This window comes from Podarcis filfolensis (assembly GCF_964270895.1).
Source record: "Podarcis filfolensis genome assembly, chromosome: 3".
Lineage (NCBI taxonomy): Eukaryota > Metazoa > Chordata > Lepidosauria > Squamata > Lacertidae > Podarcis > Podarcis filfolensis.
In genome coordinates this window covers 108,749,288-108,772,713 of record NC_139606.1, presented here as the reverse complement: position 1 = coordinate 108,772,713, position 23,426 = coordinate 108,749,288, and the positions used below count along the sequence as shown (strand labels likewise).

The 23,426-nt window shown below is 44.8% G+C and overlaps 1 protein-coding gene and 1 long non-coding RNA gene across 47 annotated transcripts in view; one reads left to right on the top strand and one right to left on the bottom strand.

Annotated features, from left to right (window-relative positions):
* The window catches only part of LOC310758919, a 438,564-nt gene that overhangs the window by 42,338 nt on the left and 372,800 nt on the right, over nt 1-23,426 (bottom strand). The gene's annotated exons all lie outside the window — the stretch shown is intronic.
* The window catches only part of NRXN1 (neurexin 1), a 986,669-nt gene continuing 983,662 nt past the window's right edge, over nt 20,420-23,426 (top strand). For 26 of the 46 annotated variants that reach the window (XM_083604813.1, XM_083604810.1, XM_083604804.1 and 23 more), the window contains exon 1: nt 20,420-20,781. The gene's annotated coding sequence lies outside the window, so the exon portion shown is untranslated. The remainder of the gene's footprint in view (nt 20,782-23,426) is intronic. The other 20 variants (XM_083604780.1, XM_083604776.1, XM_083604802.1 and 17 more) reach the window with 2 other exon arrangements.

Sequence of the window (23,426 nt, the reverse complement as noted above, 5' to 3'; positions counted from 1 at the left end):
CATTTTGGTTACGCGTTTCCTGCAACTTTTCCAACCCTACAATATCCTTTTTGAAGTGTGGTGACTGCTGAGTATTAAATAAAATAAAATGTTTCCAAAGGAGAGAGAGGAGGAGAGTCGTGGCTGCTGAGCCACATGTTTCCCGTAATGTCCAGCTCCGGAATATGACCAGGACATTTCCAAGTTGTTGTTGTTGTTTGCAAAACCCTAGGTTGATTGGTGAATGCCTACATCTTTTCCTCTCCCCAAACTGCATTAGCAATGCAATGAAACGATCACTACGCAATGCAGGCATTGATCAGAATGAGGGAAAGGTGTCTGCACTTACTCAACAGAATTCCAAAGTCACACTGATTTGCATCTCCCTCCTCTCTCTCTCTCTCTCTCTCTCTCTCTCTCTCTCTCATATTCCTTAGAGACCTATACTGTGCAGTGTAATTTATGCCATGAGGCTTGTGTCTCAGAGCGTGCCAGCCCATTGTTGCTTTTGTGTTCTTATTATAAAGCTCTTCTCTGCTTTAATGATGGCAAAGCGATCAGAATTGTTTCTGAAGGATAATGAAATATTGTAATGCGATCAAAATCAAGTATGCAAAAACCATTATTTTCCTCACTCTTGCCGAGATAGCATTATCAATGGCTCCTTATCTTAACTGTGAAGGGCTGTTTACAGAAGCAACCTATATGGAGCAGAATCATCACTCCTGCACGTGGCTTGGATGAGAAGATGCAAGAGGCAGGCTTGCCCCTTGAGGCTCTTTTGCACTGAAGCGAATGTCCATACTAAACACCTGATGTAAGGCGTTTGGTGCCCATGGAGAATATTTACCGTAGTGGCCCAGAGGTGCCTTTGCAACAGAAAGTGTCGGGCAGAGACTTAAAAAAAATTAAATTAAATTAAATTAACAGTCTTGTAATAGTTTCTTTTTCCAGTTTTTTTTTTAAGGAGCTTTTATCTGCTGCATTGGGCTAGGGTTTCATTCTTAAAGTTTGTAGACTTGAATTTGTCTTTTGTTTTTGTTTTTTACAATTTTGTATTTTTGTTGTTATGAGCCAGAGTAACCTTTCTTCTGTCTAGGCTGCATTTCACTGGGGTAACTAATTGGAGGCTGCATGCTGGAAGTGGGCAAAGCCAGAGCCAATGGTGGACAGAGCCAGCGATAAAAGCATTATGGAATAACAAATCCAATATAAATACCACCCTGCTTCAGCTTTCACCATGGCCGTCTCAGATTAGAATCCCCATAATCTTATGTGCCTATGAATGATGAGGGAAACTCTCAGTCTCATATAGGTGCATGCGGTGTGTGTGTGTGTTAGGCCTACAAATTAATACAGCTACTGTTCTGAAAAGCAAGTGAAAGAAATTCCTTTCTGACTTTAGTGTGGTACTTACAGACATACACACATATTTGGCAGAAGCCTACCTATTTGTCATTTCTGACATTAGTGTGCTTGTTGTTGTTGTTGTTGTTGTTTAGTCATTTAGTCCTGTCTGACTCTTCGTGACCCCATGGACCAGAGCATGCCAGGCACTCCTGTCTTCCACTGCCTCCAGCAGTTTGGTCAAATTCATGCTGGTAGCTTCAAGAACACTGTCCAACCATCTCATCCTCTGTCGTCCCCTTCTCCTTGTGCCCTCCATCTTTCCCAAAATCAGGGTCTTTTCCAGGGAGTCTTCTCTTCTCATGAGGTGGCCAAAGTATTGGAGCCTCAGCTTCACGATCTGTCCTTCCAGTGAGCACTCAGGGCTGATTTCCTTAAGAATGGATCAGTTTGATTTTCTTGCAGTCCATGGGACTCTCAAGAGTCTCCCCCAGCACCATAATTCAAAAGCATCAATTCTTTGGCGATCAGCCTTCTTTATGGTCCAGCTCTCACTTCCATACATCACTAATTAGTGTGCTACATACATGCATATACACATACACATATGTTCTCAGGCAGCTGGGGTGAGACTGTTCCCTCCAAAACCATACAACCATGAAATAAACTAAAACAATAACAGCATCACCTCACATATACTATTTCACGGGATTTAAAAAGAACAACATTGTCTTGTGTCAGTCTATAGTGTGGGAATGGTTACACAGAACTGGGAGCCCCAGACATCAAAATGGCTAGTTAAGGAAGTGGACAGAAGCCAAGTACTTTTCAGCTTGTCACGTTCACCATAGCAGAAGAAGGAAGGCAAATTCTGTGGTTTAGTAAGGACTGTGACCCCAGGTGCCCTGTACCAGTTCAGCTAAGGTCTGCAGAGGTGGCTGAGTGAGGGCTTTGGGGAAACAGATAAGCAGTGCCAGGAGTCAGGTAGCAAAAAGAAGCAGGGAGCAGATTGCAAAGAATTTGGCAGCTGTAGTCAGGTGGACCACAGCATATACAGGACCTTGGAGAGCTCTCAGGGAGCACATATGTTACTAGAGTTACAGAGCCCAGCAGAGTTTTAAAGTTGTGAAGCAGGCAGGCTGACTACTGACAGATGTGAAGGTAGGATTTTATTTTATTTTTTTAAGGATGAGTCTTGCACTCCAGCATTGTTCTGTCGCTACCAGGTGAACCTAGGAAATGCATTGCTGTGGTGCTGGCAGAGCAAAAGAAAGGGCTCCTTCTCTGAAGGCCCCGTGTCTCTGACCATACGGCCAGAATTAGGTACTAAGGCTTCTTTATTCAAAAGGCCTGTGGCATTTTTCTGTAGCTGTTCCTTCGTTCAGTTGCCTGCTGATTATTTGTTTGTTTGTTTATTTATTTATATACAGCTTTAATATTCACATTTGTAAGCGGTGTACATAAAAAAAAAACAACCCCTAGAAAATGGCACAATAAAATAATAAAGAAGTGCCATAAAACTGAGCACTACCTTAAAAATGCTTGCTGGATCAAGAAAGTCTTAATCGTGCACCTGACATTTAGTGAGGAGGGTGCTTGACTAATCTTAGCTGAGATGGAGCTTCAACTCACTACGATGAATGCACAGCTTCTAGTAGTTATTTGCCATGCATCTGGGCCATGAGGGAGTACCAACTTCTCCAACAATCTCAGGGATTAAGCTAGGATATAATGGATCAGACTGTCCTTTAGCTATCCTGGACCTATGATGTTAAGAACCTTGCAAATTAATGCAAGAAGTTTGAACCTAGCCGAATAACATGTTGTTGTTTAGTCGTTTAGTCGTGTCCAACTCTTCGTGACTCCATGGACCAGAGCACACCAGGCACTCCTGTCTTCCACTGCCTCCTGCAGTTTGGTCAAACTCATGCTGATAGCTTCGAGAACACTGTCCAACCATCTCGTCCTCTGTCGTCCCCTTCTCCTTGTGCCCTCCATCTTTCCCAACATCAGGGTCTTTTCCAGGGAGTCTTCTCTTCTCATGAGGTGGCCAAAGTATTGGCACCTCAGCTTCGCGATCTGTCCTACCAATGAGCACTCAGGGCTGATTTCCTTAAAAATGGATAGGTTTGATCTTCTTGCAGTCCATGGGACTCTCAAGAGTCTTCTCCAGCAACAGAATTCAAAAGCATCAATTCTTTGGCGATTAGTCTTCTTTATGGTCCAGCTCTCACTTCCATACATCACTACTGGGAAAACTATAGCTTTAGCTATACGGACCTTTGTTGGCAAGGTGATGTTTCTGCTTTTTAAGATGCTGTCTCCAATGCAAGCTTTTCAGCACCTGAGTTTTATTTTTTCGGTCACAGACCAGTTCCAGCCCACATACAATATCAAGGAAGTCATAAAACACGATAGGGATACGTTTGAATTTGCAATTAGGTATAACAGGGACAACACAGATATAGCAACAGTTTAAAAATATATAAATTAAAACTTAGTCACTAACATGTAACCTAAAATTGTCATTTAAAACCTTAATCGTTATGATAGCACGGTTTGTTCCCTGAGTTTTATGGCAATCGCACAGAATTTGGCTACCCTTAATGTGATCTCAGGATCCTTGTCCTCTACCAGGGATTTTTTCCAGCACTGAGTTATGTGCTAGCATTTGCCTGCCCTCAATAACAGCTGGAGCCTCCAGACAAGCCCCAAGGGAAGCCCCACACAGAGCACATTGCAATAATGGGTAGGAAACATGCAGTTACTCTCTCCTCCGACGGCGTTACTTTACCAGCATTTCTCCTAAAATGTTTGAAACTACTGATAACAAATGTTGGAAATGTAAAGAAAATGAAGGTACATTCTTTCACCTTTGGTGGACGTGCCCAAAGATTAAGGCTTTCTGGGAGATGATCTATAATGAAATGAAAAAGGTATTTAAATATACCTTCTTGAAGAAACCAGAGGCCTTTCTCCTGGGCATAGTTGGCCAATTGGTGCCAAAGAAGGACAGAACTTTCTTTATGTATGCCACAACAGCAGCAAGAATACTGATTGCAAAGTATTGGAAGACACAAGATTTACCCACCCTGGAAGAGTGGCAGATGAAGGTGATGGACTATATGGAATTGGCGGAAATGACTGGCAGAATCCGGGACCTGGGAGAAGAGTTGGTGGAAGAAGACTGGAAGAAATTCAAAGACTATCTGCAGAAACACTGTAAAATTAACGAATGTTAAAATGATGTTGGATTGAAAATAAGTGGCATTAGCAACAAAGTTAACAAGAGTATGCAAAACTGAACTGAAAATGGATGAAAATATAGAGTTATAATATGTTAAGATATAGAGTTAAGATAAACGAAAGAGGGTAAGGATTTGCTGATTTGATTATTTAAATGGGGTTACAAAAAGGGGAGGTGTGAGGAGGCCAAGGAAATAAGATAATGAGTTAGGGTTACAAAAATGGATTTGTTTTTATTCTTCTTTTTCTATGTATTTTTCTATGTTTCTTTTATTGTATTTTTTTCTTTTTAAATGATCTTTTAAATTTATGTTTTTGTAAAACTCCAATAAATATCTTTAAAAAAAACCAAATAAAATGTTTGAAACTACAGTTAGCTCTTCCAGCAGTACTTTAGGAGCGAGATACTGCCAAACGATTGTGAAACCAGCAATGATAACATCCAATGGTAATTCCAGTAGTACAGTAAACAACTAGCAAACAGCTAGCATAAATGCAGATAATAAGCAATATTATTGGTAATGGAAGGAGAACATTTGCAAGGGACCTCCAAGGAAAAAAAACCCAGCAGAAAAGTACACCAAGTACATTTATCGAAGTGGTACAGGCTGATGCAAAACCTTTTAAAAGTACAATGAGGATATTGGCAGGGCATTAGTGACATGTGACAATTTTTGCTACCCCCTACAAAACACCATGAAAGTAGTTTAGGATACAAAATAAAGAAGCAATTGCCTTCACAAGAAGCAGGTCATTGAACCCCCCATTTCCTTTCAATGCTCTGATACGACAGTAGAGAAATAATCTTATTGTGGAACGAGTTCCTTTTGAAGTGAATGAGGCAGCGGAATGAAAGTCGGATACTTAACTTTTCTGAAGGAATACAAAGGCGAGTGGAAATTAATGTGTGGGGGCTTTTCCTAGGAGGCTAGAGTGAAGAAGCCTGCAAAAAGACACCAACAAAAACAGCACAGTTTCTTGTACTATGGGCCACCTCATTAAAGATTATGAGTCTTGTGCTCCCAGAGAGATTTTTAAATGGAGGTTGTGGTACAAGAGGGGACCATCTATTACAGGCATAGGCAAACTTGGCCCTCCAGATGTTTTGGGACTACAACTCCCATCATCCCTAGATAACAGAACCAATGGTCCAGGATGTTGGGAGTTGTAGTCCCAAAACATCTGGAGGGCCAAGTTTGCCTATGCCTGATCTATTAGTACAGAGGCCATGAAACCAAGATTAGAAACTGTGGTGATCACACAGGGTCCCTGGTCTAGTGATCCCTGTGCCACCACTTTATTTCTCACTGCCACCACCCAAACCCTACCTGGTACAATACTGAGTCCAGTCAGGGTTAATTTGGAACATAAACTTATGTTTATTTATTGTAGTTTAACAAGCATGTGGTTTTGTAAACGGTATCAGTCAATTACAATCATGGGGTACCTATCCAGACCTCTAACTTCCGCTACCTGCTCTCACTCACCTCTTAGATATTTACTTGTCTTCCTAGCCCCTAAGTGTTCCTGACTCAGCTTATTTCGCTACACTAACTCAACCTACCCACAGACTCTAATCCAATTCACTCCCACTCCAACCAACCACCCAACTCCCAACGAACTCCTCCCTTCGCCCCTCCCAGAGCTGGTTTTATAGTCCCTCTTTCTCCATCACTCTAACAGGAGATGAGGGCTCACTCTTGGACACTCCTTTCACAACCTGTGGAGACGCCTCCCCCTGGTCCTGATCCTGATCATCGGCCAGATCACCATTATCTGGCTCTCCCTCCTGCTCAGATTCGGATTCAGACAGACAATCTGAGACAGTGTCATGGCTGACTTTGCGCCTTGAACTATTTCCCTGCTGCTCTTTGAACTCAGCATGCTTACTGACCAGAAGCTTGGTCTGATCACCTTCTGGGTATGCAAATCTCCACCCCTTGGTCGCGGGTTCATACCCACAGAAGATCATTTCCTGGTACTTTGGACCACCCTCTTGCTGCAACCACTTTGGTACAGGCACCATGGCCCTGCAACCAAACAAACGGAAGAAATGCACCTGTGGCTTCTGTCCGTTGAGCAAGAAATATGGGGTGTCACCTACCACTGCATTGTAGCAGTAAAATCATCGATCAAAATCAGCAGATGCCTGGCTTTGCCCAGACTTGGCTGAGGCATAGGCCCAAACAGGTCTGCGTGCACAAGCTCAAAAGGCTTTGTGGTTACCCTCTCCACTCTGGGATAACTGCATCCCTTGCTTTTGGCTTTTCTACAAGCCCTGCAATTTAGTGTTGCACCACATTCTCTTACCTTGCACCCTTTGGTGCATTCTGATAACACCTGCAAGTCATCACAAGACCCATGTGCAATCCTCTTGTGCCACACGCATGCACATGAAACATGAGTGTTCCCCACTCCCTTTCCCTCCAGAGGTGATTCCAGAACAAAGAGGTTGTTCTGATTTTTCTCAACACGTACCAGTTGCTTCCCCCCTCTGGAAATTGTACAGACATTGTTCTCAAAACTCACTGAATATCCCTCCTGTAAAAGACAAGGTACAGATAACAGGCAGTGTTTTATCTCAGGGAGAACATAGACCTTCAGTTCATCCTGCAAGAAAGAGACAAACATGTTAGCAACATGGGTCACATGTCCCTGTGAACCTGTAGCAAATTTAACTGTTTTCTCAGTTGAAACAGCCTTGCAGTTCCACATTTGTCCATCAGGTGGCGCTGTTACCAGATGGGCATTCGCAGCCGAGTCAACAACCCAACGTAGGACTCTCCCCCCTCTGGAGTTGTCCTTCTTTGTTGCCTTAGCAACTGACTTCCTGCTGCCCCCGACCTTGGAGCTTTCGCTGCAGGTGTTGTTGTTGTCCAAAACTGCCATAGACGCAGACAGCTGATAAGCGTTTTCCTCCCCTTCCGGCCGACCCTGGGACTTTCCACGCTGGCCTCTTCTCCCGGGCTGGTTCCCATGGGAAATGTCCTTGGGACTTTCCTGCCCTTTCTCTCGCTGTGGACAGCTTCTGCGCAGGTGCTCCGGAGAACCGCAAACAAAACAGCAACGAATGGAAAACTTTTCAAACTTGCCTTTGGACGTCAGTGCCCCCCCACTCTTGCCAGCAGCTCTACTAGAGGCTTCTCTTTGAGGCTTGGGGACGTGGCTTTTGGCTTCCAGCTCTGTAGTTTCTCTGCAAACCTTCTCCAGCTCCTGCCAAACAGCCTTGGCACTCTCAAGACCCTTGGACTGGCCTTTCTGGCCTGCACCCCCAAACTTAGGTGCACAGCCTCCAGAGGAACAGCTTGCCACTGCTTTCCTCTTCCCAGCTTTCAGCAGCTTTCCAGCACACGGCTGCCTGTCACGTTGGCGTGTCAAAGCATCGCAGCAGCTTTCAGACACGGCTCCAGCCCACTTTGGGCTTCCAGGGCGTCCCACAGCCCCTCCTGGAATCTCTGGGCGTTCCCCAGCTTCTGCAGCGTCTGTGCAGCACTTGGCCCCCTCTGGGCGTCCCTCAGGCTGGCGTCTAGCCCCCTCTGGTCTGGCTCCCACTCTCTTCAGTGCCTGCCAACCGACCCAGGGCTCCTTCCCGTCTGCCTCTTCAAAAGGACTGCACGCGACTCATGGCTCTCTGCCATCTTGCCCCGGGGCCCGGCCTACTTACGATACAGTAGCACCTCCCGGTCCGGCAGATCCCAGCTCCTCCCGGCTGGCTCCAGCTACTCCTTAGCTGGCCTTTGGCTGCTCCTCAGCCTCTTTGCCTGCAGTCACCTTTCCCAGCGTCTCATCGGCTGGCCTCTGGCTGCAGTCTCTCACACGCACGAACGTTTCTTATCTTTATTGCTGATCACCCATAACCTGTTGCTTCGATGGGGTCCGGGGGTCCGGCACACTTCCCTGCGCGGCTCTGACCTTTCCCAAAGACCTTTGACTCCAGCAGAGTAAACACAGCAGAAGCAGAAGCAGGAACGTTCTGTTGTGTGGTAATAACTCAGGCTGAAACGCAGCAGTCTCCTTATCTTTAAAGTCTTTATTTCTTAGCAAACACAACAGCTATATATTTCCTGGCGACAGAGCGCACATCTTGCTGCTCTCTCCACGGAGCAAACACGCACACAGTGTTTCTCTCTCTCAGAGATACTGACCACTCCCACTTCCGTGTTCTAAACACACCTCTCGGAATGTGAAGCGTCACTCAGAACTTCTTAACCCTGTAAGTTCTGACTCTCTCAACAAATATCAAATTCATCAACCATACAAGCTTGGAGCAGTTGTGGTAATTAATTCCTTCCCCCCATTGATTTATGAACCAGAGATTTGTGGGGATATATATATATATATATATATATATATATATATATGTCTCCACATATATATATTGTCTCCATATTGCCCCTCTGTTACTGCCAACCTAGCAGTTCGAAAGCACGCCAAAGTGCAAGTAGGTAAATAGGTACCGCTCCGGCGGGAAGGTAAACGGCATTTCCGTGAGCTGCTCTGGTTTGCCAGAAGCGGCTTAGTCAAGCTGGCCACATGACCCGGAAGCTCTACGCCAGCTCCCTCAGCCAATAAAGCGAGATGAGTGCCACAACCCCAGAGTCATCCACGACTGGACCTAATGGTTTACCTTTTACTGCCATGACTGGTGCAAGGCAGCAAGGGTTTGGAAGCAGAGAATGAACCATCACTTCACTCCCTTGCCAGGCCCATGCAGAGCTTGTCTGAGTCCTGGGGTGGGAGTCTTGTCCAGGAAACATGCCCAGGGCATTCTTAGCATGGCAGCATAAGTCTGGCAGGTCCCTGGTGTTGGTGGGCAGCTGACCTAGCCCTCAGAGGCCTGGGCAAGCTTCCCATCTCCTCTACAGGGGCTGGTTTCTTGCCACATTTCCATTTAAAATTACTTTGTTGGATGTCTTTAGGACTGAATTAGACCCATCCTCCTTGAAACTGTATCTCAATGGTAATTAGTCATGATATATGAAACTTCCAGATTCAGAGGTAGGATATTTGCCGAAGAGCAACAGCAGGGGTGGTCTGTTGCCTTGATGGCCTGATTCTTCCAGGAAGCATGTGGCTGGTCACTCTGGGGAACAAGATTCTGCACTATATGAATCTGGTTCCAGCAGAGCTCTTTTTATGTTCTTATATAAGCAGATTGAAGCTGGCTCATTTATAATAAACTATAAAACACAAAAGAAACGCAGTGTTAAAGTGACTATAAGCCACAGATAATAGAAGCAGACCAGGAGCCCCAGATAAAAACAGCAACTAATAACATTAAAGGAGATAATATAACCATCATAGGAGAACAGGGACAGATTTAATTGATGCCTACAAAAATACCCTAAATCAAGCTTCCCCAACCAGGTGCCCCCTGGATTTTGTGGCCTACAACTCCCATCGTCCTCCAGCCAATTGCCATGTTGGCTGGGGCTGATGGATGTTGTAGTTCTAAACATCTGGAAGACTTTAGATTGGGACAGTCTGGTCAACAGGATGCCAAAATATCTGTTCCAGTAGATATATTTAGCATAGAAAGGTCATGCACCAAGACACCACTTTCAGGCAATTTCTTCCCTCTTTCGGATTCCAGAAGAATCTATGGTTTTGGGGTTTTTTTTGTTTTGTTTTAAGTAGGCATTACAGATGCTGCTCAAATATAGTTCTCTTTGGCAATTTAGTTAATAATTGCCCATGCTCTAATCTTCCTCTAAGCAGCTTACATATTATTCCGAGGCTGTCTCTAGACCTGCTTAGCTCCAACTGTAGAACTTCATTATGTACACCAAGCACAGACTGTTCTCTGGGCCTTTAAAATATAGACTATAGAAGGCTGCAACATTTAGTTGATTCATCAAGTTAATCAATTTAAAACATTTTGATAGACTGAAAAAGAAATAACTGCACAATTAAAATTGTCTTATTATGCTTTGAAATACACTGATGCAAACTGCAGGTTGCAAATACAGCATTAGAAGACGCTTTCCTTCCCATAAGGGAGAATGCCACTTTAAAAATCAATTATCCTGTGACACATGCATGCCCCCTCCAAAAAGAGGAATGTTTTTTAAAAACCCTTTAGAACTATATTTTTCACATGCAAAGTTATGCAGATTCAATTGATTACTTTGTTATCTGAAGTTCATATAATTTTTATAAATAATTTGTATTGAGTTTTCTAAATGGTGCAACACAACAGACTTGTGATTGTGGGAATGTTTAGGGCTGCGGGAGAGGATATATTGTCTAAGATATCCTATCTCAACTTGTCTTTACAAGTTCAACAAAATCAGCAGAGTTAACATTCCCCTTTTTTAAACACACACAGCAGATAGCTTGCTCAGACTCGTTAGAGTCTCTGTAAATATTTCCTGGTATTTTCCCCGTTTAATCCCTCCTAAAATAAGACGCTACACAGTCTTCTGTAAAGTATAAAACATTTACTCACAAGTAATCATCTGGTCACACAAAGGTTCCCAGAAGGTAGACTTAAAAGGTTGGAACATAGTTTAAATGTGGTGACTATCTCCTTATGGGAGAAAGCCCCCCTTTTCTTCTCTTGGCCTGGAGCCAAGGCTGCATCTTATTAGTGCTGTTGTTAAGATGGCATCAAAAGAGACAAGAGAGACAAGATGGTCGCCAGCCTGTGGTTCTGGTTCTTTCTACTTCAGGAGAGGCCACGCCCATCTCAAGTTACACATAGGAAGTTTCGTCTCAGTCCTGGAAAGCAGGACGTTCCAGCTGGAGGACTGAGACAACCTTCATGTCTACTCTAGCAATGTTTTGTTTGACTGAACCTGATTCTTACATCCCACAGTGATAACAGTTACAAATGAAAAATCAAGCAATATTGGGTCCTTTTCAGCATTGCAATGCAAGTGCAGGGAAGGAATGGGTTGGGGGGTGGGGCTAGGAGGAAGATGCTAGAGAATCTCTCCTTTATGTGGATGGACCTCCACTGTCCCCACCAGTTGTATCCTCTGATCTCTCCTCCTCTCCTTCCTCATTGGACAGCAGCATTGGACAGCAGTGGGATTGCTATAAATCCCACTCACCCAACAAAAAACAACCCCTCAAAGAAACCCTGCAATCCCATATATAGGTTGCAATATCTCTATGTGCTCCAGTTTGGATAAGGGAATGAGTTCTGCAGAATTAGGCCAGTGCTGAATGCAGGAAGTTTGGCTTCAGGGACCATTGTCCTGTTTCCACAGCAAATCAGCAAGTTGCTTTGATAAACCCACAAACAGTTAGTGAAGGCAATATCCCTCTTCTGCTGTGTATCTTCCAACCATTGGCATCCAGTATCACTCTTCCTCTGAATTTGAGCATTGCAAATAGTCATCGTGGGCAATGTCGATCTTTGGACATCCTTGCACATTACTCTGGTAAGGTGATGATGCATTCTGTCTCTTTGCAAACAAAAGCCGTTGGGAACCATAGAAATGAATGAAGTCATCCCAAATCAGTAATGAATAATTATTAGTGGCTCCCAACTGAATATTAAAAACACAATACAGCATTAAACATTAAAAACTTCCCTAAACAGGGCTGCCTTCCGATTTCCTCTAAAAGTCAGGTAGTTGTTTATTTCATTGACATCTGCTGGGAGGGCGTTCCACAGGGTGGGTGCCACTACCAAGAAGGCCCTCTGCCTGGTTCTCTGTAACCTCACTTCCTGCAATGAGGAAACTGCCAGAAGGCCCTTGGAGCTGGACCTCAGTGTCTGGGCTGAACGATGGGGGTGGAGACGCTCCTCCAGGTATACTGGGCCAAGGCCATTTAGGGCTTTAAAGGTCAGCACCAACACTTTGAATTGTGCTCGGAAACGTACTGGGAGCCAATGCAAGTCTCTCAGGTCTGGTGTTATATGGTCCCATGGCCACTTACAGTCACCAGTCTGGCTGCCGCATTCTGGATTAATTGCAGAAATGAAACAAATCACACTTTTTAAAAAAATTATTTATCTATAAAATGCATGGAACACTCGATTGTAATAAAACCTCTAAGCAGTTTGCAAGTAACATTAAAACAATTACTAATGAAAACAGTTAAAAACAAGTAATTAAAAACATTTTTTAAAAAACAAAGTCAGTGGTAAACTAAAAAGAGAATCCAACATGTCAGCATCTGCATGTCTGGATAGCCTTGCCTAAGCAAAACGATTTTAAGCAGATGTCAGAAATAGTACAATGAAGGTGTCAGGTACAAATAGTACAATGAAGCTGCATTATACTGAGTCAAAACCATCTAGCTCAGTATTACTGACTAGAAGCACCTCTCCATAGTTTTATACAGGTTCTTTCCCTCCGCAGCCTAGAAATGTTGGAAATCAAACCTGGGACCTTCTGCATGCAAAGCTGATTTTCTACTACTAAGCTAGGTTCCTTTTCAAGAAGAAGCCAAGTACAGTGGTACCTCAGGTTACCGACACTTCAGGTTACCGATGCTTCAGGTTACAGACTCTGCTAACCCAGAAATAGTACCTCAGGTTAAGAACTTTGCTTCAGGAGGAGAACAGAAATCAAGTGTTGGCGGAATGGCGGCAGCAGGAAGCCCCATTAGCTAAAGTGGCACCTCAGGTTAAGAACAGTTTCAGGTTAAGAACGGACCTGCAGAACAAATTAAGTTCTTAACCCAAGGTACCACTGTGGAAGATCTTGAAGCACCAATTTTAATTTACTGTGCACTGGTTTGTCTTCTTCTTAGTCATCTTGAACCCCAAGAGTTCCTTATGTGTGCCTAAGACATCTCTGAACACACAAGACATGTTGTTTTGGATGCTGCACCAGAAAGTCCCCTTTGAATAGCAGGGTGGGGGGGGTGATTCAAGAGGATACCACAACCATGTGTCTTTAGACCCCAGGCCCTGAATAGGATGTTGCAATTTTGTATCATTTTGTTTTATATCATTTGTCTATTAATTAATATGCCATGAGCAGCCACTCCCACCACATCCAGGGATAGCATTTGAGTCACTGGGCCATTGTAAAATCTGCACAAATTCTGGGCACACAATAACCTTACCTGGTCAAGCATTCTTAGTGCCAAAGGTACTTAAATGCCAAGGGAGTTCAGTGGAGGCTTCCCAAAGGCTTGGCATAAGAACCTGTGTTACACAAACTGATGCAAAATGGCCGCAGGAAGCAGTTACAAAGATTGCAACAATAAAGCAATAAGATGCAGCTACTCCTGGAGTGTTAATGAGGTAAAATGTTCTGAATGTTCACACTTCAGTTGCAATGCATACATACCACTTGCCACAGGTGCACTGTGCTAATTTGCTCTTTGGGCAAACTGTGAGCCATTTGCATAATTTCAGCGTCCTAAAATCTGCAAACATCAGGAAAATCCATGTGTTCATCTGCCCGCAGCAATAATTTGCTGAACCCCTGACAATCAGTATGAGCTCTTGGAAAGGCGAAGACGGTGTTGGGGGGAGGGAAAGAAACCCACTCCTTGAATCTTGCATTTTTAGCGTTGACAACCAGCACCACAATTTCAATTACTGTGCCACCCAAGGCTACTTGTCACAATGAATGGTTGTTTAAAAATGGCACTATAGCCCAAGCACAATTGTTAGTGAAATGGAATTCTGAAACAGTTACTCCCCAGCAGACAAATTGTGGTTTTCAAGACTTTGCAATATAAATATATATAGTACTGGGCTTGTTAAGGAAGAAGACATGATCTGGAGAAGGGTTTTTAATTTGTGAGGAAAGTTTACACATTTAATTGTTTATAACTGATACATTGAAAAGTGTCAGGCTGAAGTCCTATGCATGCATACTAAGGCGTAAACCCCATTGAACGCAGCAGGACTTGCTTCTCATTAAAACATGCACTGTTACAGCAGGAATCTATGAGTTTCAGCCTCATTTTGCGGTCTTATGCATGCTTATGAGTCCTGCTGTATTCAGTGCCACTTACTGCAGCCTTAGTTAGTTTTGAGACTAGCCTACCTTACATGCTGGAACAGTGGCAGCAGACTCCGAGGAAGCAGCGGGGGAGGACAAAAGGGGTTTATAACTCCTAGGGCCACTGGTGCCTCTCTGCATCTTGTTTTTCATGTGTGTGGGTACAGAATTGCGGTTAAATAGACTTGTGTTTTCCTCCTCTTTCCTTTCGGTTGGATGACCCACAGTAGAAAATGAAACATGGGGTGGAGTTGGCTGATGCTAAGTTTCCACTCGGTAGTCTGAATCCTTCTTCCTTCTCCCAATTTCAGGGACCAATGGTTAAGAAACATAGGAAGTCCACAGTTTTTGGTCCATCTAGCCCTACATAGAGGGATGCAGGTGGCGCTGTGGTCTAAACCACTTGCTGATCAGAAGGTTGGCAGTTTGAATCCCCACGACGGGGTGAGCTCCCGTTGTTTGGTCCCAGCTCCTGCCCACCTAGCAGTTTGAAAGCATGTCAAAGTGCAAGTAGATAAATAGGTACCACTCCGGCGGGAAGGTAAACGGCGTTTCTGTGCACTACTCTGGTTCACCAGAAGCAGCTTAGTCATGCTGGCCACATGACCCAGAAGCTGTCTGCGGACAAACGCCGGCTCCCTCGGCCTATAGAGCAAGTTGAGCGTGCAACCCCGGAGTCGTCCACGACTGGACCTAACGGTCAGGGGTACCTTTACCTTTACTTAGCCCTACATAGTCTATTCTGGCTAGCAGCAGCTCTCCATGCTTTCAGGCACAGACCTTTCATATAATCTTCCACCAGATAAAGACCCACCTATAACCCCAGCACTGGGGCTTTTTTTTCAACCAGAACTCACCGAAACTCAGTTCCGGCACCTCCCAGGTGGGTGCCGTTACCATTCTAAGAGAACAAGGAGGGCGTTCATGGAGAGTTCCAGCACCTCTTTTTCTAGGAAAGTAGCACAGCCTAGCACACGAGCTTGTCTGGGTAACAAACCCAGGACATCTTGCACCCAAAGCAAGGATTGTGTCCTTCAACATGTTGCAGGTAAGATATTGTCACAATTAGAGACCGGGAAGGAATTAGAGCTAAGAGCAATGTATCACTTTATTTGTTGTCATTGCAAAGATAAATTACTGAGGTGCTTGACCATTAGGAAACGACACATTGTGTTGGTGTTACTGATACGATTCCACCCATAACTAGCTGCCTAGTTGGCTCCATGAATGAGTGAAGGGGGTGCATGTATATCTTTGAATGTCAACTGTTGCTGGTTCATCAGTGATCATAACCATGTCACTTTCCCGTTGCATCTTCTGAAGCATTGCACAAGGCCGTTGAGAAAACTTCCATTGACTTTCCCATCAGTCCTTTATGGAGCCGACTCTTTAGGATATGGATTTATCATTTACTATTGGGCAATACCCCTATAGGCCTACAGTGAAAAATTGAGGAAATCCATCTACTTATTCCAGCTTAGCAAGACTGATTGTGTATACAAAACACAACTGGAAGCAAAGGAGGAGGAGGGGGAGGAACAGGGGTCAGCAACAGGTGTGCCCACCAGTACCTCTTTTGAGGCCTGCCTTAGGTCTCAATAAATATCCCCTCAGAAATCCATATTGCATGAGAGACTGCTTGCTATTCCTGCTTAGTTCCTGTTTGCGGTGGTCCACCATTTCCTACACTAAATGTCACCCTTAAACATGCCCACATTTAATTTGTTGTCAGGACTGGACAGCCACACTCCCATCTGTTCTGAGCGGAGAGGTGAAAAGAGCTTCTCTCCGAAAGTGAGTGCAAAAGTATAGGTGCCTTTCCATCACATTTTGTGATTCCATCTCTTTTCCTGCTCTTTCAGATGTGGCAACCAGTGCCAGATAGCTAAACAAGCTATAGCTTAGGGCCCCACTCTCTTGGGGGCCCCCAAAAAAATTAAAGGGGGAAAAAACTGGATGGACATTTCCAAAATATAAGATAAAAAAACAAATAAAATAAAACCTACATACAGTTAGAGCTTAATAATTATTTCACTATTAATATACTTCTTCTTAATTGTATTTCAGTTCAACAATTACTTTGATAAAAATCCATATTAGTTATGTGCAAATGGCTTTAGATACCTATTAGGTCCATAAATTGCTATATAGCATATATTCAACAACAAAAAACAGCCACAATTTGTTGTTGACAAAGGACAGCTGGACATATAAAGGGCCTTATCACCTTCAGTAGCTTAGGGCCTCATCAAACCTAAATCCAGCCCCGGTGGCAGCCACTTTGTGTTGTAACATGCCCCCAAGGCAGCCATTTTGTGGCTGGTGCCCACGGCACTTCCTCAACAATCACTGATTCAAAAAAGGTTGGTGCCCCTCACTTTGCAGAGTCATAAGAATGGTTCCTCTAGAGCAGTACAATAAATCCAGATCGGTGTAAGCTTTCAAGAATCTCAGGCAGAGTCTTTGTGAACCCCAGCTGCTTCCTCCTCCTCTCCTCCCTCTAAACACACATAAATTAATGGAACAGCGTAATGTTGTCCTTGATTAATGTTTTATTTCAAAATGTTACTGGAGTATCCTCATTCCCATTTTATGCCTATGCTCAGAAGTTGGCCTGCTGGAAGCAAAGTGTGTCGAAATTGTGGGCAAATCCTTCTAGGACTGTTTGCACAAGAAGATGGTAAGAATACAGAAACACAATGAGCTTTCTTATACCAAGTCAGACCACAGGTCAATCTTGCTCAGTGTAGCCTACTCTGACCGGAGCATTCCCAGTCGTACCTGCATATACCAGGGATTGAACCTGTGGCCTTCTGTACAAGAACATAAGAAGAGCCTGCTGGATCAGGCCAGTGGCCCAACTAGTCCAGTGGCCAATCATATGCCATGGGGAAGCATGCAAGAAGGATCTGAGCACTATATGTAACAACAGCGGCAAGAGTATTGTTGGCTCAGAAATGGAAGCAAGAAGAAATACCGACGAAAGAAGACTGGCAGATAAAATTAATGGACTACGCAGAATTGGATAAAATGACAGGAAGGATTCGAAACCTGCGGGACCAGGGATTTACAGAAGATTGGAAGAAATATACGAATTATTTGAAGAGCAACCGTAATCAACAAATTACGCTAGTAGGACTACAATAAGTTTTATAAGGAGAAATATATGAAATATTGCAAAGAAGAGAAAGAAAAGAGATATTAGTTATGAGATTTAAAAGTAATAGTGAAAATAAGAAATGTAAATTAAGTGAATAGATTGGAAAATTTTCAGATGTGATTGATGGAAGTCAAAAAATTGTATAAGATGTAAAAGTATGTTTAATTATTGTTGAAAATGATATGTTGAAAAACTAATAAAAATTTATATATATATAAAAAAGAAGGATCTGAGTACAACAACACTCTTCTCTCCAGAACTTCCCAGCCACCAGCATTCAGAAACATACTGCCTCTGTTAACAGAGGTAGAACACATTCATCAGGGTTAGTAGCCTAGCCACTGAGAGTCTTATCCTCCAATGCATGTGTTCCTCCACTGAGCCATGTTGACAAAAACAGTCCAAGCTCTCATATCTGATTTTCAGATCAAAGGTGAAGTGCTAGTTTAAAAGCACAGCAGAGGCAAGGAGTGGTACGATCTGTCTAGGCAAGGTGCACTAGCTCAAGACAGTGCATGTCTTTGTAGTTTAAGACTCCAGCCCAGATCAAGGAGCAGAATTTAGACACAAGCAGAGCTTGAGGAGGGAAACAGAGCTAGGTGAGAATTAAGGAGGACAGCGAGTAAGACCATTGTGGTGCTCTGTGATTGTCTAGGCACTGTATACATATGGTGTTTCAAGAACCGCTAAACTGCATTACCACTAAAATGAAGATTGGTATGTGTGTAAACATGGAAAAATAGTATTGAGGCAAATCCCTGATTTCACTCTATGAATTTGGATTTCACGTATGAAACCGAATTTTCAAAGTGATTGGACTCGACTGTCTTCCTTTGAGACCTGGCAAAGGAATCGCCACAAAAATTGGAGTCCAATTTTTTGCAAGTCAGTCTTTTCAAACTTTGTGCTTATTTGAGTTGCTGAATCTTGCAGGCATCCGGTTGGAACTGGGGTGAGTAAAGAGTTTTGTGCATCAGAGCTTGCAGTTCACTGTTCTGCCAGTGTATATATGTGGTAGCATAGAGTTAAGTTTTCAAATCTGGTGCTAGAATATCCCATCCCAGCCTGACAACCTAAAACAAGGAAGATCCAGCTGTCAGAGTGGCTAGCCTGACTTAACATACAGGCATACAGACTTCACCTGGAAGTGGCAAGGTTGATTTATTTCTGCTTTGGAATTATTTTGCTGGAAGAAAGCTGTTTGGGCTTTATGGGGACAAAACATTTTGAAGACTCACAATGGTAGAGGAGAGACCAGAAGATGCAGCCAAAGGGCTAGTCCTAAGGCAGGATCCTTTGCACATCAAAAGCTGACAAGCACCCCAGCCATTAGCTGGGTTTTAAAATGAGGCATATTCATAGCGGATAGGCTGTTAGCCATGCTAGTTCACTAGAACCATCACATTCAGAGGCAGTATACTTCTCAAAGTACCAGATTTTGGAGGCAGGCGACAGAAGATGACTGGTGCCTTCATGTCTTTCTTGTCAGAGGTCCCCAAAGGTATCTGTCTAACTGGTGATAAGGGTGAACTAGGTAGACTTTGGGGACGCAGGTGGTGCTGTGGGTTAAACCACAGAGCCTAGGACTTGCCGATCAGAAGGTCGGCGGTTCAAATCCCCGTGAAGGGGTGAGCTCCCGTTCCTCGGTCCCAGCTCCTGCCAGCCTAACAGTTTGAAAGCACGTCAAAGTGCAAGTAGATAAATAGGTACCGCTCTGGCGGGAAGGTAAATGGCGTTTCCGTGCGCTGCTCTGGTTCACCAGAAGCGGCTTAGTCATGCTGGCCACATGACTCGGAAGCTGTACGCCAGCTCCCTCAGCCAATAAAGCGAGATGAGCGCCGCAACCCCAGAGTCGGTCACGACTGGACCTAATGGTCAGGGGTCCCTTTACCTTTAGGTAGACTTTACAGCAGAGCTCTTCTTATTCTCATCTCTCACTTGGCTTTCTACTGTTTCTCCTGGAAGAAGACACAAGAGAAGGTGGTTCCATCTATAGCATTAATCCATTGAGTTGCAGGGAAACTTCTCTCTCTCATACACACACACGCACACACAAATACAAATGCTGTCTGAGCACGTGCTGGAACATTCAACATCCCTGCATAAAGGAAGGTCCACTTGCGTCGTCATCTTTTCTTTCTGTAAATAAAGTTGCATGTTTGCCTTGATCCATACATAAATACAACAGGGCTGTGTGTGTCTGTGTGTAACGGGAGGGTGCGTGCCTGCGTGCCTCTTGTGGAAACCCAGAGCTGGTCTGAAGGCGGGGAATATTGGGGGGGGGGGGTTGCCTCCTCAGTTCCCATCCTCTGCTACCCACCGACCGCTAGGCAAAGCTCCACGAGGTTTCCATTTTTGGGGGGTGGGGTGGGGGGAAACCTGAAACAGCAGGACACATCTCTATATACAGGATCCCTGCTGTGGAAAAGGCTCGGGGAGGGGGCGTGTTAGAAAGCACGATCACGTCACCGGCTTTGAAGAGAAGATCAGAATTTGGTGCAAAAAAGAGAAAGGAAAAAAAGGAACAAAGGGGCTGTTTTGGATCCAATCTGTAAATTGCATTTCGTTCTACCCTGCGTCCCCCGCTCCCAAGTCCACCCCACCCCAGAAGATGAAGCGCGGACCTGTCTCTCCCCTTTGGCTCCAGCCTGGCTGTGATGGAGAGATGGAGGCTGCTGTGGAAAGAGGGAGGGAGGGAAGGAAGGAGGGAGCGGCTACTGTCCACGATGCTGCAGAGAGGACGGCTCCTCCCTCCTCTTGCAGACAGACAGCAACCAGGCGGTCACGTGGGCCCCCGCCAGCCCTCCTTTTCGCTTGCCTCTCCTCCCCGGTTCTGCGAGATACAGAGAAGCCGGAGCCTGACGCTGCTGAAAAGGCAACGGACGGCACTTTTTTTTTTTTTTTAAGACCCCCCTCCCTTTCTACCCCTTGCTTCGTCTCTTTTTCTCTCTCTCTCTCTCCCCCACCCCCGCCGATCCTGCCTTATTCAGGGGAGGGAGAGGAGGGAAGGGAGGAAGGAAGAAGAGAAGGAAAGGGAGAGAGAGAGAGAGAAAAGGAACCTAAGGGAAATTCTCTTTGGCCAACACATGCCTCGAGAGCCGTCCTTGCGAGCGGAAAGGAACAGCCGTGCAGGTAAATAGATGGCTTGGGGAGGGGACAGGTGGCGGCGGCGGCGGCAGCGGAGGAGATCGGGGAGGCTGCGGGCGTTAAGGACCCGGGTTAGGGACGCTCTGGTCCGTCGAGGAGGCAGGAGAAGGCGCGAGAAGGCGCCCCGGCTTGGCGTGCGGCGTTTTCCTCAATTTTTTTGGGGAGAAGCAAGAGGTAGACGATCTCGGCGCGATGGTGGCTGGTTAGGAAGTTGAAAGGCTGCCGGTGGTGATTTATTCGCGATCGGGGGTGGGGTGGGGGGGAGAGAAAGGGAGGGAGGGGAGGCAATTCTCGCTGGCGTTTTGGAGACTCGCGGATGGTGGGGGGGAGAGGGGAGGGTGGGAATCGATCCTCTTCTTGCATGTCTCTTTCCTTACCTCCCCACTCCCCCCCCCCAGCCACCTTCCTTCCTCCCAGCACACCTTCATTGGAAGGAGATGGGGCAATGGGAATAAGGAGCGTTTCGGGAGCGGGTGGGAAGCTGGCAAGGTGGTTTGACGAAAGGTTGGCATTTTGGGACGTTTTTGATGGAGATCCGTTCGAGAGAGCTGGGGGGGTGTTCTCCCTATCGCCTCCCCTTTGCCCACCTAATGGGTTAGAAGAAATTGCTCTTAGCCTTGTTGGTGCCTTATTTTGGATTTTTCCGTATGTATATATCAATATATGTATCTGCAGCCTTCCTTGGTAGAGGAAAAAAGGAAAATAACCCCGTGTTTTCCCCCTTAGTAGCCAAAGAAAGGATTCGATGCTAGGAAATAAGTAGGTAGGGATATACGAAAATGGGGGAGGGGGCGCTAAGTAACCATAAATAAATACAAATAATGGTGGTGTTAAGGATTTCGCTTTTGAACTAAAGCGCTTCTCTCTTTGGCTGCAGCAAAGGTTGTTTTTGTGTCCCCCCAACACCTCCACCCCGAGCTCCCCGCTTTTTTATTTATTTGAGTCTGCCATTCGTGTGCTCTCCAGGTCTTTCCCGCACCCGGAGAAAATCCTATGGACACTTATAACAGCAGGACGCTGCCAAGACTGTATGTGCCAAAATGACCTGCTATTTATTAAGGATTTATTGTCATATCAGTCTCCCTTGCTTTAAGTCTCCTTCCCTTCTTCACCCCCCCGCTCCTCCGCCCTTGTTTTAATAGCTCAGTTGGGGCACCTGTGACCAAAACGTGATTTTAATTTTTAAAAACCCCGATCAGGTTTTTTTTTTTTTCTTAGAGGAGGGCGTTGCATTTATTGATGAGCGGTGCAACACTGTATCCCCACCTTATTAAATGGAGGGGGGAAAGGACAAAAAGGTTTTAATCTCTCTCTCTCTTTCTTTATATATTTAAAAGGTCTGAGAGCCCACTTTAAAAGCATGCCTGTTAAATCAGCAGTCCATCTTCCATTATATATATCTACTTCACTTGTTTTGCAAATGACTAGACAGTCGGTGCTGTTTATCATTGTATCAGCCATAATAAATAAGCAAGTGGCTATTTATTTATTTTTTATTTGCTGCTGTTTTGGCATTATATATATATATATATATATATATATATATATATGCATGCATGAGGAGGGGGGCAGCACAGAGAGCATGGGGTGGGAGGGGGAGAGAGAGAGGGAGAGAAGAAGGAAATGGGCTGGCCATCAATTTCATCTAAGAAGGATGTTGAAGAGGGATCTCCTTAGCTCAGTGTCTCTCTCTTGCTGACACTTGTAGGGACCACTCTGCTATTCACTCCTGGCTCTTAGGTGTATTTTGTGTGTTCAGACAAGCACATACAGCCTTGTCCAGTCTTCCAGCAATGCAGCTGGTCACTTTTTCCTCCCCACTGGCACAGCTCCTACCCTTCCCGTATGTGTGGTCAATCCAGCAATAGCCTTTCCTCTTGAGATGGACAGACATGATTCCCCCCCCCCCCAAATACTAATATTAACCACATAACCTCACAACCACAGACCAGAGGAGACTCCTTTCTGAGAGCATTTTAGCTCTTAAATCATACAGACAATTACCTATCCATAGCTACAGCTCATCCATCTCTCGTCCTCTTTTGGATTTGCACCTTCACCACCCCTGTAAATAGCCGTTCTCTAAAGATTATATGAAATGCAGGAACAAAAACTCTCCTCCAAGCCACAGACTGGATGGCTGTGGCTCCAGGAACTTTTGGAAAACATAATATCTCTGGGAGATTTCCATTCCCTCTGCATGCATACCATATATGCCATTGGGCGCACATATGATCAACTTCTCACAGTGGCCTCAGCAACAGCCCCCCCTACTTTACACACATAGTTGCTCTCTCCAGGTTTCTTCACCTTTCATCTCCAAACCTGTAGACACAGAAATGCAAATCCACAAGCACACACACACACTTTCCTCATTACTTGCAGCAAATGCATTTCAGTCTTAGTAAGGCACAGGGAGAAACCCCCCCCCCCAAAAAAAAATCCCCTTCTGTTTCACTTGCAGTAACCCCTTGTGTTCACCCATCACAACGGCGGCTGCAATAAGTTGCACATTTAATGACGACACACCATCGCCATGTGTATACCATTCCTCTCTCACATGCACTTTATCACCTCTGCAGTTTACCCACCCAACAACACAACACACTTTCCACATACTCCTTGGGGGT